Source organism: Petaurus breviceps, unplaced genomic scaffold, assembly GCF_028583685.1.
Source record: "Petaurus breviceps papuanus isolate PSGF00001 unplaced genomic scaffold, PetGlider_PUasm1.0 175, whole genome shotgun sequence".
NCBI lineage: Eukaryota > Metazoa > Chordata > Mammalia > Diprotodontia > Petauridae > Petaurus > Petaurus breviceps.
In genome coordinates this window covers 68612711-68630891 of record NW_027185764.1, presented here as the reverse complement: position 1 = coordinate 68630891, position 18181 = coordinate 68612711, and positions in this window count along the sequence as shown.

Here is an 18181-nt window from a genome sequence, read left to right as displayed (position 1 = left end):
CAGTGCTCTTACTCACTGAGCCACCTGGCCGCCCCTGATACTGACCTTTTACTGAAATATATACTTGAAAGTTGTATAGGATGTTTCCAAAATCTTAACATAGCATTGTGTGTAATATCAGTTCATGATTTTACAGTTTTCCTTGGTATATAATTCCATGGTATAATTTCATGTTTGAATGCTCATTCATATTTTTAAAAAATTGCCATGCAATCTAGTGGGGTAAGTAGAATGTGATTTGTTTAAACTTAAGGTGTGAACATATAAATACCGAGGCAAAAGATACCATCAGGGTAATGTATGAGAAGAGATAGGCTGGTCATTTGTCAACAGTAAATGAGGACAGGTGGCCAGCCAGGGAGGTCTACTGGTAGCTTTATGATATCAGGAGATAGCAAGGAGGGCTTCCAATACAGGGGACAGTAGAGAACTTTCAGAAGTTTCTTGGCTTCGCTAATGAAATGCTCCCCTTCCCTATATTATTATCTGAAAGGCTACAGGGCAGACAAGCAAGAGGATGTATTATGAAGGAAACGTTTTGGGGTCCCTTGACCTCGCTAGGTATATTCCCCTGTCCTATGCAGTTATCTGCAAAGGTAACTGGGCAGATAGCAAGAGGGTGGGTAATCTTTTTTGTTTATGCCTCCGAATGTGGTCCTAGAATAATACCCTAATAAGTAACTAACCTTAAGCAGGGTAAATAGTAAACAGGATTAACAGAGGCTCCTTCTACATTATCTGCATTCCTTTGATGTAGGGTCTTTCTACATAGTCTACATTCTTTTGGGGGTATCTACATTCTCTTGGGGGGGCATAAAAACTTTGTGGGCTCCTTACATCTTTGGCTCTGTATGAAATGGTCCTGTAATAAATAGACTATTGATTACACCCCCGTCTTGTTATTCTCACTGCTCACTAGCCCACCAACTTCACTGGCCACAGTAAGTAGTGCCCACAACGTGGGACATCAGTACTGCTGATTGAGTATCTAGCAAGGGACCCCCAGGATTTTCTGGCAGAAAGCGGGCCTATGTGAAATCTGAGGGACAACGGATTTCTTTCAAGGTAAGGGGAAGGCTCTAGAAGGGCGATCATCGGTATGCTCAATTTTTCATAATCAGAGCTCACAGAGACGTAGTATGGGAGGAAGCTTAGTGCAGGGTTTAAAAGATGAAGGAAAAGATCTGAGAATATTACAACTTATAGTGTGTAAGAAAGGGATTTCAGTTAAGAAACAGATTCTGAAAAAAAATTTTTTAAGTAGTCTATCAGGCAGCCCCATGGTTCCCTAGTGGGTCTGAGATCAGAGGACCTGATTGGGAAGCAGTGGGAGAGGCTTTAGTTAATTAGTTTAAGGAGAATGGACAGGAGAGTGACTCTGGTTCCATATTTGCAATTTATAATGTCATTAAAGTATGCCTAGCAGACAAAACAGGTCTTAAAGAAATATTGAGTGTCATGGGTGAGAGTGAAGTCAGTGATCAGGAAGAGACTCCACCCCCTAAATTTGTGGAAGAAAAACTCCTAGAAAATACCAAACCTCTTAACCTCAGCCCAAGTCCGCCCTATAATCCTGCATGGGGAACAGAAAAGGCTGGGAAGCCTAATGGCAGTTCCATCGTAGTTTCAGAATTATATACACCTTTTCAAAAACTCATGAAAGAGGAAGGACAGTCATTAAGAGAAATGGGATATAAAGACTGCAATTTGTTGGCATACCCTGTTATAGTAGATGCCCAGGGCAATAGAATGGCAAAAATTGAATATAAAAGATCTTAAGGAGGTAAAATAGGCTGTACAGGAGTATGGGACAATAGCTTCTTATACAGTGTCATTATTGGAAAATTTAGCAGCCACAGCTTTGACAAGATATGATTGAAGGCAAACAGCTAAAATATGCATAACCCCAGGGGACTACTTACAGTGGGAAGCCAATTATGAGGGAAAATGTCATAGTAAGCTATATGATCTTATGTTGGCAGAAGGACCAACGCACCCAATATTTCCATGCTTTTGGGTGATGGACCTAATACATTGCCCACACACAAATGGACTATTCAGTGGCAGTATATAGTACTATTCAAGACCGTGCCATACAAGCATGGAAAGAGATAACCAGTTCTGGTCAAGCAGGAAAAAATTTCACAAATATCATACAGGGACCTGAGGAATCATTTTCTGATTTTGTGGCAAAAATTCAACAAGCAGCTGAGTGTTCCTTAGGAAGTACTGTGGGATTGGAAGAATTTATAAGACAAATAGCTAGAAGGAATTGCAATTTAGATAATAAGAAAGCTTTTTTGGCACTTCCTGCTAAAGCCTCCTTGGATCAATTAATTAGAAAATCTATGGAGGTAAAGTCTATGGTCTTTCAAGCACAAATTATAGCAGAAGCATAAGCAGCCATGAATAGGCAAAATAAAAATTATTATAAATATGGCAAAGTGGGTCATTTCAAAAGGGAATGTCAAGTGGACAGCAGTAATAGTGAATTACGACCAAAATCAAAATGCCCCAAATGTCATAAGGGCTTTCATTGGGCTTCAAAATGTAGATTTAGAAATTCTGGGAAACAGCCTCAAGGGCCAAGTCCCGGGCCCACAAAAAACAACAGGGACTTATGTTCAGTTCGGCACTCCAAAAGTTCAGGAGGGGAAGCCAATTTGGATCCCACTACCTCTGAAGTAACTGCTGATATCTTACAGCCTGAGGTTAAATTTTTAAACATTTACCCAGGCCAGGAGAGAGAAGTGCTTTTTAGGAGTTCTTCTCCTGCTTCTGCCGTGGGGGTACTTTCTTTAACCTCAGAAGGAGAATACATGGATATACAATTCACTCCAACCTATGTGGAACAAAAGGACCAGGAAGATTATATTAAGATTTAAGATTGCAGAGTAGAAGCATGACCTCCGAGCAGCTCAAGCTTCCACCTTCCCCAATCAATGTAAAAAGGGAATTCTGAACAAACTTTGGAGCTGCAGAACCCACAAAATGACACAGAGAAGGTAACCTCCCACTGAGGAGAGCCCAGCAGGCTGGCAGGAATTGGCCAGCTTAGCGCTCTGGGAGCCGAGCCCAGGCCTGCGTGAGCCCCAGGGCCTGACCAGCCACTGACTGGAGGGACTCCAGATCAGCAGCAGATGTGGCTTTTTACATAATTATCAACACATAGATGCTAAAGACAAAGTGAGAAGGCAGTACAGTCTGGACTTTGGGAACCAGTAAGTGGGAGTGCATCAGCTTTTGCCCCCGGGGCAAGAAGATGCTAAGACACAGTCACAGCCAGCCAGAGCCACTTGGCAGCTTCAGCTCCTGGTCTGCAGAGTGTAGGGGAGGCAAATGACCAGTCTGATGGATAATTGCTCTTGCTTTAACCTGCTTGGATCTGGATTGCAGTCTAGGGTGGAGGTCCTGGGGTGTGTGACCAGCTTGCCAGAGCATGTGGAGGCTTCAGAGAGGGCACCCAACTAATACCTCAGGCAGCTGAGAAAACCCCAGCATTTGGGACTAAAGCTCCCCTGTCTGGTTGCATAGTCCTACTGTGGCAAAAAGCTCAGGGGTCAAGTGACTGACTGGTGACATGACCAGGCAAAGGAAGCAAAGCAAACAGAAGCATCCAACATTAGACTCCTATTTTGGGGACAAAAAGGAGCAAAGCATGGAACAGGAGGAAGACAGTGAAGTCAGAACTCCTGCACCAAAAGCTTCAAAGGAAAATACAAGCTGGTTACAGTCCATAGAGGACCTTAAGGAGCAGATAAGAGAAGTGGAGGAAAAATTGGGAAGAGAAATGAGAACGATGCGAGAAAATTATGAAATGAGAGTCAACAGCCTGACTGAGGAAAATAACACCTTAGAAAACAGACTGACTCAAATGGCAAAAGAGGCTCAAAAAGGCAATGAAGAGAAGAATGCCTTAAAAAGCTGAATTTGCCAGATGGAAAAGGAATCTCAAAAGCTCACTAAGGAGAACCTTTCCTTCAGAATTAGATTGGAGCAAATGGAAGCTAATGACTTTATGAGAAATCTAGATGCTGTTAAACATATCCAAACAAATGAAAGAATAGAAGGCAATGTGAAATATGTCATTGGAAAAACCACTGACCTGGAAAATAGATCCAGGAGAGATAATTTAAAAATTATTGGACTACCTGAAAGCCATGATCAAAGAAAGAACCTAGAAATCATCCTCCAAGAAATTCTCAAGGAAAATTGCCCTGATATTTTAGAATGAGAGGCCAAAATAGAGGTTGAAAAAATCCACAGATCACCTCCTGAAAAAGATCCCAAAAAGAAAACTCCTAAGAATATTATAGCCAGGTTCCAAAATTCCCAGATCAAGAAAAGAATATTACAAGCAGCCAGGAAGAAACAATATTGTGGAAACACAATCAGGATAACTCAGAATCTGGCAACTTCTACACTGAGGGATTGAAGGGCTTGAAATATGATATTCCAGAGGTCAAAGGAGCTGGGATTAAAGCCAAGAATCACCTACCCAGCAAAACTAAGTATCATGTTTCAGGGGAAAATATGGTCATTTAGTGGAATAGAGGACTTTCAAGCATTCTTGATGGAAAAACCAGAGTTGAATAGAAAATTTGACATTCAGATACAAGAAGCAAGAGAAGCATGAAAAGGTAAACAGGGAAAAGAAATCATAAGGAACTTATCAAAGTTGAACTATTAGCATTCCTACATGGAAAAATGATAATTGTAACTGATGAAACTTTTCTCAGTATGAAAATAGTTGAAGGGAATAGAAATGTATATTTCTATATCGGAGGGCATACTGGCCTATGAATACATATGTGAATGTATGTATGTATATATATATATATATATATTTACAGGTATACATAGATAGAGGGCACAGGACCAATTTAATAGGAAGGGATGATACTTAAAAGGTGAAATTAAGAGGTGAGAGAGGAATATAATGAGAGGAGATGGGGAGAGACAGAATGGAGTAAACTATCTCATATAGAAGAGGCAAGGGAAAATGTTTACAATGGAGGGAAAGAATAAGAAGGCAAAAGGGAATGGGTCAACTTCATCCTCGTTGAATTTGGCTCGGGGAGGGAATGAAATACACACTAAATAGGTTATCTCACCCTACAGGAGAGTAGTGGGGAATGGGATGAGAGGGGGATAATGGAAGGGAGGGCAGGCTGGATGGGGAGGGAAGTTGCAAGCACCCACTTTTGAAAAGGGATAGGATCAAAGTAGATAATAGAGCAAGTGGGAGGTGGGATAGGAGGGAGGGAAATATAGTAAGTCTTTTACAATGTATCTACTATGTTAATGTTTTGCATTAGCTACACATGTACAACTTATACTGAACTGCTTATCTTCCCAGTAAGGGTGGGTGACAGGGGAGGAAGGAAATTAATCTGGAATTCAAAGTTTTAAAATCAAATGTCTAAGAAAAATATACACACATACATACATTTTCTCATATTCTCATCACTATAACTACCACTATATGTCTGTTCCAGGTACACAGTTTCCTTGAGCCTGATTTGCTTGGGCTAATGCCACCTCATGCTACCCATCCTTTATCTGACAAACCATGACTCTTCCCACAATTCACTTCCCCTTTGAAACCTGCTTATCTGTGTCTCAAGTCCTCCATGTGTTTTCCAAGGTAACAGTAAATAATTTGGGAATAAGTATTCTTTCGTGGTTACTTTGGCAGAAATGAAATATTGTGGAAATGGCTCTAGGCTTGGAATCAGGAAGGACAGGGTGAAATCCCAGGCCTATCATTTATTACCTCTATAATCATGAAACCATTTAATTCTCTGATCCCATTTTCTGATCTAAAGGGGAACAATTCCTTCCTCACCTCTGCCTCTTGGAATTGTTTATTTTTACTTCAAGAATCAACACAAGCATCATCTTTTACCCAAAGCTTTTCCTGATCATCTCAACTGCTATTTGAGATTAAATGAGATAATATTTGTCAGGTAGCTAGGTGGCCCAGTGGATGGGGCATCAACCCTGGAGTCAGGAGAACATGAGTTCAAATCTGACCTCAGAGACTTACTAGCTGTGTGACCCAGGGCAAGTTGCTTAACCCTGTTTACCTTAGTTTCTTCATCTGTAAAATGAGTTGGAGAAGGAAATGGCAAACCACTACAATATCTTTGCCAAGAAAACCAGAAAAGGGGTCACAAAGAGTTGGACATGACTGAAGAACTAGAGATGATATTTATAAAGTGTTTAGCACTTCAGTTAAAAAATATCTATTCCCTTCCCCTACTTCCTTCCTGTCAATTACATATATAGATAATCCAAAATACATACTTATATGTATATACACACATGGAACATATATATTTGTGTGTACAGAGAGAGATGGGAGGAGAGTTAGTGACAGAGGAACTCTGAGTTATGGTGGTGTGGAAGGACATTGAGAAGATCAAGAGTGTGACCATTGTTCTGTGGGCAGTGAAGCATTCTAAGGACTTGAGGAGGAGAAAGAACTGGGAACCATGGAGGTTATTTGTAAATTGAAATCCCCAGTTATAATGCCTGTGTGTGATTTCATTGATATAAGAAGCTCTCATACCATAAATTTTCCTCTATCCAAACAAGGTAGCACCTTCTTTATGACTCCTAGTTGTAGGGCGTTATCTAGATCATTGAGAGGTTAGGTGACTTGCCCAGGGTCATATTGTCAGTTTGTGTCAAGAAAAAGGACATGAACAGAGATTTTCCTGACTCTTAGGTCAGTTCTCCCCATATAACAAGCTGACTCAAACGAATCACAAATCCAGGAAAAATAGGTGCCCTAATGCACTGTTTGTGGAACTGTGAACTGGTCCAAGCATTATAGATAATAATTTGGAACCTTATAACCATTTGACTCAGAAAAACCACTATTACATCTATTCCATGAAGACAGGTGCTCCATCTCCCATCTCTATATCTTTGCAATGGCTGTCTTCCATTCCTAAAATGTTTTCTTTCCTCTCCTTCACTTTTTAGAAACCTTGTCTTTCAGGAAGTCTTTCCTTTGTTCACCCCTCCCCCATCTTCTAATAACAACTACTAGCACTACTACTGCTGCTGCTGTGACCACCACCACCACCACCACTACTACCATTTATGTAACATTTACTATGTACCAGACACTGTGCTAAGTGCTTCACCAATGTTTTACAATCCTCACAACAACCCTGGAAGGCAGGTGCCATTATTGTCACCATTGTTCAAATGAGGAAATTTGGGCAAACAGAAGTTAAGTGACTTGCCCAAGGTCACACAGCTAGTAAGTGTCTGAGGTGGAAAGACTTCCTGGCTCCAGGCTCAGTGCCCTATCTACTGCTGTATCTAGCTGTTAGCCTTTCCCTCTAAGGTAACATTTTAACTGCACTGAAAGTTACATGTATCACTCCCTTTAGACCACAAACTCCTTGAGGACAGGCACTATTTTTTTTTTTTCATTTCTTTGTAATCCCCAGGGTTTAATAGTGCCTATAACATGTTGCTGTCATTTGTTCTTTATTTTAAAAAAGCACAAATGACATTACAGGGTGGTCTTGACTTTCAAGTGAATTGGATTTAAGTGAGGTAGAGTTGTTCAAAGTTATCAGATTCACTCTCTCTTCCAGAGTTATTGAAGTCTGGTGGAAAGACAAAAGTCATGATGACTGCTAATGGCCCAAGATGTAGGGCATGACCTGGCTTCTTCAGTGTCTGATCAAGCTCTGAGCACTCCACAGCTCCTGCTCTAGCCACCTTCATATGGCTGCTGGAAAAAATTGTTCTCATCCACCCATTCTGGACAGGGTGGGGAGATGGGGGAATGGGGAGATGGGGGGTGGGGAGGGGGATAGGCTCCACAACCCAAGTCTAGCACATAGTAAGCACAAAGTGCTATAAATGGTCCAAACTCCTGATTTTTGTAACATGGGGAATCTCTTGATATGGAAACTCCTCTCATCAATTTTCAATGAGTGACTGTCATTTATAGTCCTTGAGGGTATCTGGAGGTTAAATAATTCATCCAATAGCATACTGTGAATAGCAGAACTTGAACCCTTGTCCTGATTCCAAATCTGACCTTCTGGCTACTATGCTGACTGTCAACTTGCGTGTTGGCTTTGTTTTGTTTTAGCTATATTGTTTTTGTTTTAGCTCGATTGCAAAGTGGACATCCTTCTTGGCTTGGAACAATGGAGAACTTTATTCAAATTCTGCTTCAGACACATTTTAGCAGTATCTTGGCAGCTCTCAGCCTCAGTTTTCTCACTTGTAAAATGAAGGGGTTGGGGGGCAGAGATGTAGCACAGCAAGTAAGAGCATCAGCCCCAGTGTCAGGATGACCTGGGGATCGAATCCAGGCTCAAACACTTAGCACCCACCCTGGCCGTGCAACCTTGAGCAAGTTGCTTTAAAAAAAAATGAAGGAGTTGGCCTCTATGATCTAAATCTATGATCCTCTGACCTGAATACCTGTGATCTAATTAATATAGAGAACTCCCTTTACCAACGTAGAGCCACAAATGCTCTGCAATTTATAGTCCCAGTGAATTGCCTGGGGACACTCAAAGGTTAAGGTCTGTGTCAAAAGTACAACTTGGACTCATGTCTTCCTGAATCTGAGACTGTCTATCCATATGCCATATTGCTTGTCCTTCTTCCAGAAGGCAAATGTATAATAATATTGTTTAAAGGATGAAATTAACACAAAGGAGTTTTGGATTATCCATAAGGCATAATACAATTATAATCATCAAGTTTGTCCCCAAAGGAGCGATAGGAGAAAATGCAATTCTCTCACTTTTTTTAGAGAAGGAGGACTATGGATAACAGAACACGGCTTACATACATTTTCCTATATAGTTGATATGATGGGTAGTTTTTCTAAACTGTTTTTCCCTACTTTTTAATATTTTAATGGTGAAGGAGAGAAGAGACATATTATGAAATGAATTTGATGACAAAATAAAAAATTGTAATAAAAACTAAATATATGTGTGTATATTTTTCTTTTTTTCTGCCAAGAAAAGTATATTTTAATTGTGGGGTGAATGACAAGTTAAGTTTGAGAAGCCAACAGAACAAATCATCTACTTAGAGGTAGTCAGCCAGCAATCAGCAATAACTTGGCATTCGATCGTAAGTTTCTTTTTTTTAATTAAATTTTATATTTACTTTTAGTTTACATCATTCATTTCCACAAGATATTGAGTTACAAATTTTCTCCCCATTTTCCCCCTACACACCACCCCAAAAGAGCAATCCCACTGAATACCCCCTCCCCCAATCTGTCCTCTCCTATATCCTCCCCCATCCTCCCTCCAACTTTCCAGTAGGGCAAAATGGATCTCTATGCCCCAGTGCCTGTATATCTTATTTTCCAGTTGCATGTACAGAAATATATATATATATATATATTTAAACATTTGATTTTAAAACTTTGAATTCCAGATTCTTTCCCTTCCTCCCTCATCATCCACCTTTACTGGGAAGATAACCAATTCAATATAGGTTGTACATGTGTAGCTATGCAAAACATTTCCATAGTGGATATATTGTGAAAGACTGACTATATTTCCCTCCATCCTATCCCACCACCCAACTTGTTCTATTCTTTACTTTGACCCTGTCCCATTTCAAAAGTGTGTGCTTCCAATTTCCTTTCCCCCAACCTGCCCTCCCCTCCATCATCCCCCCTCTCATCCCCTTCCTCCCTACTCTCCTGTAGGGTGAAGTACCCTATTTAGTGTGTATGTTGTTTCCTCCCTAAGCCAAATTCAATGAAAGTAAGGTTGACTCATTCCCTTTTGCCTTCCTGTTCTTCCCCTCCATTGTATCAGATTTCCCTTGCCTGTTCTATGTGAGATAATTTGCTCCATTCTGTCTCTCCCCATCTCCTCTCATTATATTCCGTTCTCACCTCTCAATTTCACCTTTTAAGTATCATCCCTTCCTATTCAATTGAACTGATGCCCCCTGTCTATGCATACCTGTAAACATATATACACATACTCACATATGTATTCATATGCCCATATACCCTCCTATACAGACATACATATGTATGTATACATGTATATATATATATTTATATTCCCTTCAACTATTCTCATACTGAGAAAAGTTTCATAAGTTACAATTATAATTGTTCCATGTAGGAATGTAAATAGTTCAACTTTGATCAGTGGCTTATGATTTCTTTTCCCTGTTTATCTTCTCATGCTTCTCATGCTTCTTGTATCTGAATGTCAAATTTTCTATTCAACTCTGGTTTTTCCATCAAGAATGCTTGAAATTCCTCTATTCCACTGAATGATCATATTTTCCCCTGAAGCATGATACTCAGTTTTGCTGAGTAGGTAATTCTTGGTTTTAATCCCAGCTCCTTTGACCTCCAGAATATCATATTTTAAGTGCTTCAATCCCTCAGTGTCGAAGCTTCCAGATCCTGTGTTATCCTGATTGCGTTTCCACAATATTCACATTGCTTCTTCTTGGTTGCTTGTAATATTTTCTTGATGAAAAAGCCAGGGTGCCCTGAAGCTAAAACCTCGGGCTCATGTGGGGCTGGGCTTGGCTCCCAGAGTGCTGTGATGGTCCCTTCCTGCCAGCCTGCCAGGCTGTCTTCTGTGGGAGGTTAGTTTCTCTCTGTCACTTTGTGGGTTCTGTAGCTCTAAAGTTTGTTTAGAGTCATTTTTTACATGTATTGGAGGAAGTGGAAGTGGGAGCTGTGCAGAAATCCTGTTTCTACTCCCTATGTGTGTATATTTTTACATTTACACATACATACATACTGTGTGTATGTGTAAATGTGTGTGTGTATGTGTATGCACACACACACTTTAGGCTTAATATTTATTATCTACCAGAGCAGGCTACTATGCCATCCTTTCCTCCTGAAAATACCTCCCTTAAAGTCACTAGTAGATCAGAAACAAAGCCAGGGGCATTGACTTCAAAAGGTCACACAGTATATTAAGCTCGGCTCCTAAAGAGATGAAAAAATTGGTCCTAATGGTTTAATGCTTCGTTAGTATCATGCGTCAGGTTTCCTTCAAAGCATGTTGACCTGAAGTGCCCCCATTTACCTGACAGATTTTTAAGGGTTTGCCATGAAGGCCCTTGTCACTCTCTCTTGAGAACAAGTCTCATGATCAGGTATATCTGCTATTTAGCTAACCCAAATCCTTCTTGCTGTAACTAAAACCTCCTTCCTCTGGTTGGATCTTCAGTGGAGAATGTGGCATGGTTTCCATGATTACTTAGTGTTTTCCCTCAGATTCAAATACTGCCAGACAGAAACTTGTTTGGCCAGGATCAAGTTCTCAGGAAGTCTAAACATCAGTTGAAAAACAGGATGCAGTGCTGAGGTAACACCCTTCCAGGAGGTCCTGGATTGGCTGGTCCATGTGGATTGGCTCTAAGCAAAACTGATAATTCTTGAGCCCCTCCCTTGAAAAGATTCCCAATCAGCAGGAGCACCACACCAACTATATCTATATTAGGTGTCCTATTTTCTTGGGCCTGACCTCCCTCGCCTGATTCCCCCCTCATGTTACCAATTTTTTCCCTTGGGCAACTAAATCTTATTGCTACTAGCTTCCATTTCCCTGCTCCACTGAAACATATCTGTCCTATATCTCAGGGACTAGGCTGTCTGCCTACTTTCTAAGGTGGCAAAAAGCAAAGTTGAAAAACAGAAGACTGATCAACTATTAGGAAAAGGTGAAGGAAACTTCTTGAGGCCCTCATTATGGGCATTATATATTATCGTGTATAGATATACCTGTATCCTCTAACTCTAAGAGTTAGCCTGTAACAAAGAATAAAAAAAGGAGAGAAGAGGGAAAAAAAACAATTCAGAAAAACTCACCAAGACTTCAATTAAATCTGATAGCATATTCAATATTCTACTCCCATAGTCTACCACCTCTGCAAATGGAAGGGGGTCCATTTTCTCATCTCTTTTTAGGGACCAAGCTTGGTCTACTGTATTCACTTTAACAGTGGGAAGACAATTAACATTGAAGACAATGCCCCTGGCTTTGTCTCTGAAACATCAATGACTTTAAGGTGGGAGATTTTCTTTTATTTTTTTATTATTTTTTTTTTAAGGCGGGAGATTTTCAAGAGGAAAGGATGATTCCACCTTAAACATTGGATGGCAACTGTTCTGGTGGATAATAAATATTAGCCTAAAATATATGTGCATATATATGTATGTATATGTAAATGTGTATGTATATATACATAGATACACAGATATATATGTTTAGTTTTTGTTGCAATTTCTTGTTTTGATATCAATTTCATCTCACAACATGTCCCTTTTCTCCTTTATCCATCCTTTAAACAAAGTATAAAAGAGTAGGGGGAAAAAAACAGTTTAGCAAAACTACCCATTATATCAACTATATAGGAAAATATAGGTAAGCAGTGATACATTACCCATAGTCCCCCTTCTCTTCAAAAGAGAAAATTGCATTTTCTCCCATCCCTTTTTTGGGACCAAACTTGATGATTATAATTGTATTATACCTTATGGATAATCCAAAATTCCTTTGTGTTAATTTCATCCTTTCAACAATATTATTATACGTTTGCCTTCTGGAAGAAGGACAAGCAATATGGCATATGGATAGACAGTTTCAGATTCAGGAAGACATGAGTCCAAGTTGTACTTTTGACACAGACCTTAACCTTTGAGTGTCCCCAGGCAATTCAATGGGACTATAAATTGCAGAGCATTTGTGGCTCTAGTTGGTAAAGGGAGTTCTCTATATTAATTACATCACATGTATTCAGGTCAGAGGATCATAGATTTAGATCATAGAGACCAACCCCTTCATTTTACAGGTGAGAAAACTGAGGCTGAGAGCTGCCAAGATACTGCTAAGATGCGTCGGAAGCAGGATTTGAACTAAGCTCCCCATTGCTCCAATCCAAGAATGCTGTCCACTTTGAGATGACCCCAAAGCCAACATGCAAGCTGAAAGTCAACATAGGTGCTAAAAGACCAGACTTGGAATCAAGAATATTAGGGTTCAAGTTCTGCTGCGTACCGTGTATTTATGAATGAGTTATTTAACCCCCAGACACCCTCAAGGATTATAAATGAACTCTCTGGTAAGTGATTGCACTTACTGAAAATTGGAGAGAGGAATTTCCATACCAAGAGATTCCCCCTATACCGTGTTTCCCTGATAATAAGACACTATCTTATTATTTTTTTTGGACAGAAAAACACCAGAGGGCTTATTTTCAGGGGAGGGCTTATTTTAATGAACATTGACAGCAATTTTAATAAACAGGTAAATGTGAACAAAAAAATGTACCTTTATTCAATAATATATTTAATAAAGAACAGGATGATGCTGCAGCTCTGATTGGATGCAGCTCGGAGCATGGCATGCGTTTCACTGGGGGGGGACAGTGCATACAGAGGGTACTGTAAGGTAGCGTGTAGTGCAGGGGATCACCTTCACTACAGTAGCAATCTCAATAGGGCTTATTTTCAGGGGAGGGCTTATTTTAGAGGAATCTTACACAGTAAGGGGAGGGCTTATTTTTGGGATAGGTCTTATTATCAGGGAAGCATGGTAGGTTTGGACCATTTATAGCACTGTGCCGGGCACTAGAAAAGATACCAGGGGAATCAAAATATTGACTAACAAATGTTTACTAAATGCTTACTATGTGCTAGACTTGGGGTGTGAAGACTAACACCTTCCCCACCCCTTATTACGCCCCCATCTCCCCACCCTGTCCAGAATGGGTGGATGAGAACAATTTGTTCCAGCAGCTATGTGTGAAGGTGGCTGAAGCAGGAGTTGTGGAGTGCTCAGAGCTTGATCAGACACTGAAGAAGCCAAGGTCACGCCCTACATCTTGGGCCATTAGCAGTCATCATGACTTTTGTCTTGCCACTGGACTTCAATTACTCTGGAAGAGAGAGTGAGACCGACAACTTTGAACAACTCTGCCTCACTGAAATCTAATTTCTGCTTCACTTAAACCCAATTGTCTAATGGGAGTGACAGTGTATATAAGTGAGTACCTGCAAGATTTATACAGTGTAGCTAGGTAAAGGTACCCTTAGAGAGAAAGACTCTAATAACTAGGTACAGCAGTAGATAGAGCACTGGGCCTGGAGCCAGGAAGTCTTCCCACCTCAGACACTTACTAACTGTGTGACCTTGGGCAAGACATTTAACTTCTGTTTGCCCAAATTTCCTCATTTGAACAATGGGGACATTAATGGCACCTACCTTCCAGGGTTTTTGTGAGGATTGAATAATATTGGTGAAGTTAGCACAGTGTCTGGTACATAGTTAATGCTACATAAATGGTAGTTGTTGTTGCTAGCAGATAAGGGGAGGGGGTGGACAAAGAAAACACCTCCTGAAAGACAGGGTTTCTAAGAAGTGAAGGAGAGGAAAGAAAACATTCTAGACATGGGAGGCAGCCAGTACAAAGGTATAGAGATGGGAGATAGAGTGTCTGTCTTCATGGAATAGACATAGTAGTGGTTTTGTTGGTACAAAAGGTATGCAAAGCTTTATAGCCCTTTGGGCATAGTTCCAAATTATTCTCCACAATGGTTGAACCAGTTCACAATTCCACCAACAATGCATTAGGGTACCTATTTTTCCTGGACCTGTTATTCCTTTGAGCCAGCTTGTCATAGAGCATAGAGAAGTGGTCTAAGAAACAAGAAAACCTGCATTGCTGCCCCCTCCCTAGAGCTTTCCTGACCAGAGTTGATGTCACCATTTTGCCAGGGGAGCCAAGCCAAAGGAAAGTCAACTGGATCTCTGTATTATCCAGTTTTTTTTTTTTACAACATGGCCTGCCCTAGCCCACCTTGACTTAATGAACCTGTGAGGTTCCAAATTAAAGACATATTACCAGTGTCTCTCATGTCCAGATCTCAACAAATAAGTACCTCCCATCTCTTCTCCACCTGCTACGAACCACATGTACATAGTTTCATAGCACTTGGAACTGAAAAGGTCATAAAGAAGAGCAAAGAAGATGCCAGTCTTCAAACTTGTGGATTTACTGGAAAGGTTCACCTATCCCTCAGCAATGTTGAATTACATTAGTGATTTATTTGTTTGTGTTTAGCATGGTCCTAGCTTTCTTGCAAGGGGCAAATGTGCATGGAAAAACTAGAGGTTGAACCCATCCTTTCTAAGGCTTTGCCCCCAGAAGACTGCAGATTTGATCAGACCCCAAAGGAATTTTGAAGTGTTCCCCTGTCTATGGACCTAATATCAGTAGGGCATCTCTACCTTAATCTAGCCAATACATGTTGGTGGCCATTAAAAAAAAAAAAACTACGGAATTAGAGAAATAAATTTTTTAAAAATTAAGGTATATAAGATGTCAAATTTACAGGGGTACAGAGATACTCAATTTAACCATTCTTTTTGGGGGTAGAATTAAGGGAAAGAAGACTCATTGATACCTTGCCTAAAGAAATATAGCAGTTTTGGAATTCCTTCCAAGAGATAGCCATATAAAGGTGATGGTAGTAGAAGGTAACTTTCTGGGGTGGAGATCTGGGGATTTTCAGGAAAAACATTTCCTACTCCCAAGGACATTTGTTTGGTTGGGGGCACACATATGCAAGCACACATATGGTGGCAGCAGGAGGATGAGAATTGAAATAATTCAGTAGGACTTCCAGATCCAGTAAACCTTGGGCTTAACTTTTTCTGGGCCATACTTTCTTCATGGGTAAAATTGGGGGATTGATCAGCTATGTGGTTGGAATGTTAGCATTAGAGTCAGAAAGACTCTAATTCATCTCTTCCTTCAGGAAAAATAGCTGTGTAACCTCGGACAAATCACCTAATTTCCCTGAACCTCATTTGTAAAATGAAATTGTATTATTTTCCCAAGGATCTTTCCAACATTATATCTATGATTCTATGATCCCACATTTTAGGAGGCAGAGGACCTGGGTTCAAATCCCCCCTCTGACACTTATTTACTGTTAAGCTGGTTAAATTTCCTGGGCCTCAGCTTTTTCATATATAAAATGAGGGAGCTGAACTAGGTGCCTTTAGGAGAACTCTTAGGGAAGACAAAGTGAGGCGGGTGACCTTGCACAGTGCTCCCCTACTCAAATCAAAGTCAACTGCAAGTCATGTCATCATTTCCCTGATGCCATGGTCTCTTCGAAAATGAAGGACAAGGGGTGGCCAGGTGGCTCAGCGAGTAAGAGCACCGGCTCCAGTGTTGGAATGACCTGGAGATCGAATCCTGGGCTCAGACACTCAACACCACACCCAGAAACACCTGGCCTTGTAACCTTGAGCAAGTTACTTAACCCTGATTGCTTAAAAAAAAAAAAAAAGAAAAGAAAATGAAAGACAAATACTACAACAGGAGAGCCCTTTCAGGATCTATACACAAGGGCCATGAGTCCTAAGCATAAATGGATTCTAAGTTCTCACCAAGCTCTAAGTATGGTTTAAGTCCCTTTAAGGAGACCCTAAATACAGTTGTGCTGAATCTCCTAGGGGTATATCTTCACAGAGGATCACATATTGAAACTCTTCCCCCCCTTCACTTCTTAGGACAAATGAATTTGTCATACTGATTTCCTTTGAGTACAGAATAGGGTAAACTAGACTTGAATGAGGGCACTGGTACCTGGAAGTTCTGAAAGGAAGGGAAAGGTTACTGAGGGGGGAGATTGGGGAGCATACTAGGGAAATTTGACCCCTTTCTTAAAATTGCTCAGGGCCAGTACTAATACCTATAAATTATGCACAATTCATAAAGAGTTCTTCACATGGTATGAGATTCTTAGGCCCGTGTTAAGCAGTTTCCACAACTTGTTTATTCCATGGCTGAGTGAGCTTGCATGGGTAGTAATAAAAGTTTTCTAGGAGCTTACAGAGTATAATGGTTCCATTCCCAGAGAGAGAGGAAAAAGTTCCCATATAACTTGACCAGGAAGATACTAAGGGCTTGTGAATTTGGGGAGCTATTGGAATCACGAAGAGCACTTGGCAAGCTCCAAAGAGAAACAAGAGATGAGACCCTGCATTTCCATCATCCTTAAATGTCATTTGTGTTAGACTAGAAGACTAACATGGTTTCTGGTACCAGCTATGCCAATCAATGACCAAAGGCAGGTCACTTAACCCTCTCCTGAGACCCTCAATTTCTTCATCTATAAAAAGAAAAGATTGGATGAGATGGTTTTCAAGATCTTCTTCCCAAGAGCCCAGGAAAGAAAGGGACCTATTATTTTTATATCAGTTATCTCTCTATCCCACTACCATCTCTGCTAAGAGTAAGGTCTTCTTGTTTTATTTTGAGCAGTTAGGACACTATGATCCTAAGTGCTAAATGCAATGGTACAAAGGAGAGCTCAATACAGACTTGAGTCCATGCCCTTGAAGAGTTAGCAACATTTGCAAGTTGCATCCAACTCTTTGTGAGTCCAAGGACTTGACCATGAGTTTTTCTTGACAAAGATACTGAAGTGGTTTGCCATTTCCTTCTCCAATGCATTCACATTTTACAGACGAGGACCTGAGGAAAATAGGGGTTAAGTGACTTGCCCAGGGTCATAGAGCTAGTATCTGAGACCAGATTTGAACTCAAATCTTCCTGACTCCAGGACTGATGCTCTATTCTTTGCATCATCTACCCTGTCCCCAACATTTGCCTAGGCAAATCTGATACTCCCTTTCTCCTCCTAATTTGGTGGCTTCCCTCTTCCTGTCCTCCTTAGCTGCCCAAGAGGCAGGAATCATTGTGGTTTAGACTCATAGGCTCAAAGATTTAGAGATGGATGTGTGAGAAACAGCAAAGGGTTAAGTTTCCACAGGTCCCAGAAAGAAGGAAACTTAAAGGAAACAATACTAGCCTTCTTCTCATTGGTTGTCCCCAAATTTGATATGTAAATATGCATAAATAAGGGATTGAAGGATTTTTACTTCTGATTGGGTAGAAGAGTCAAATGAATAATTATGATAATAGAGGACTGTCAACTGTAACTCTCATTGGCTGTCTCCAAATTTGGTGCATAATGAAGAATTGGAAAACACGATCCTCTGATAGGATACGAATTCATGAATAATTATTGTAATGAAGGATTGAGATTGCTTTGCACTAATTAGCAAGACACTGGAGAAGGGATTGTGAGCCCACCTCACCAACCGATGGT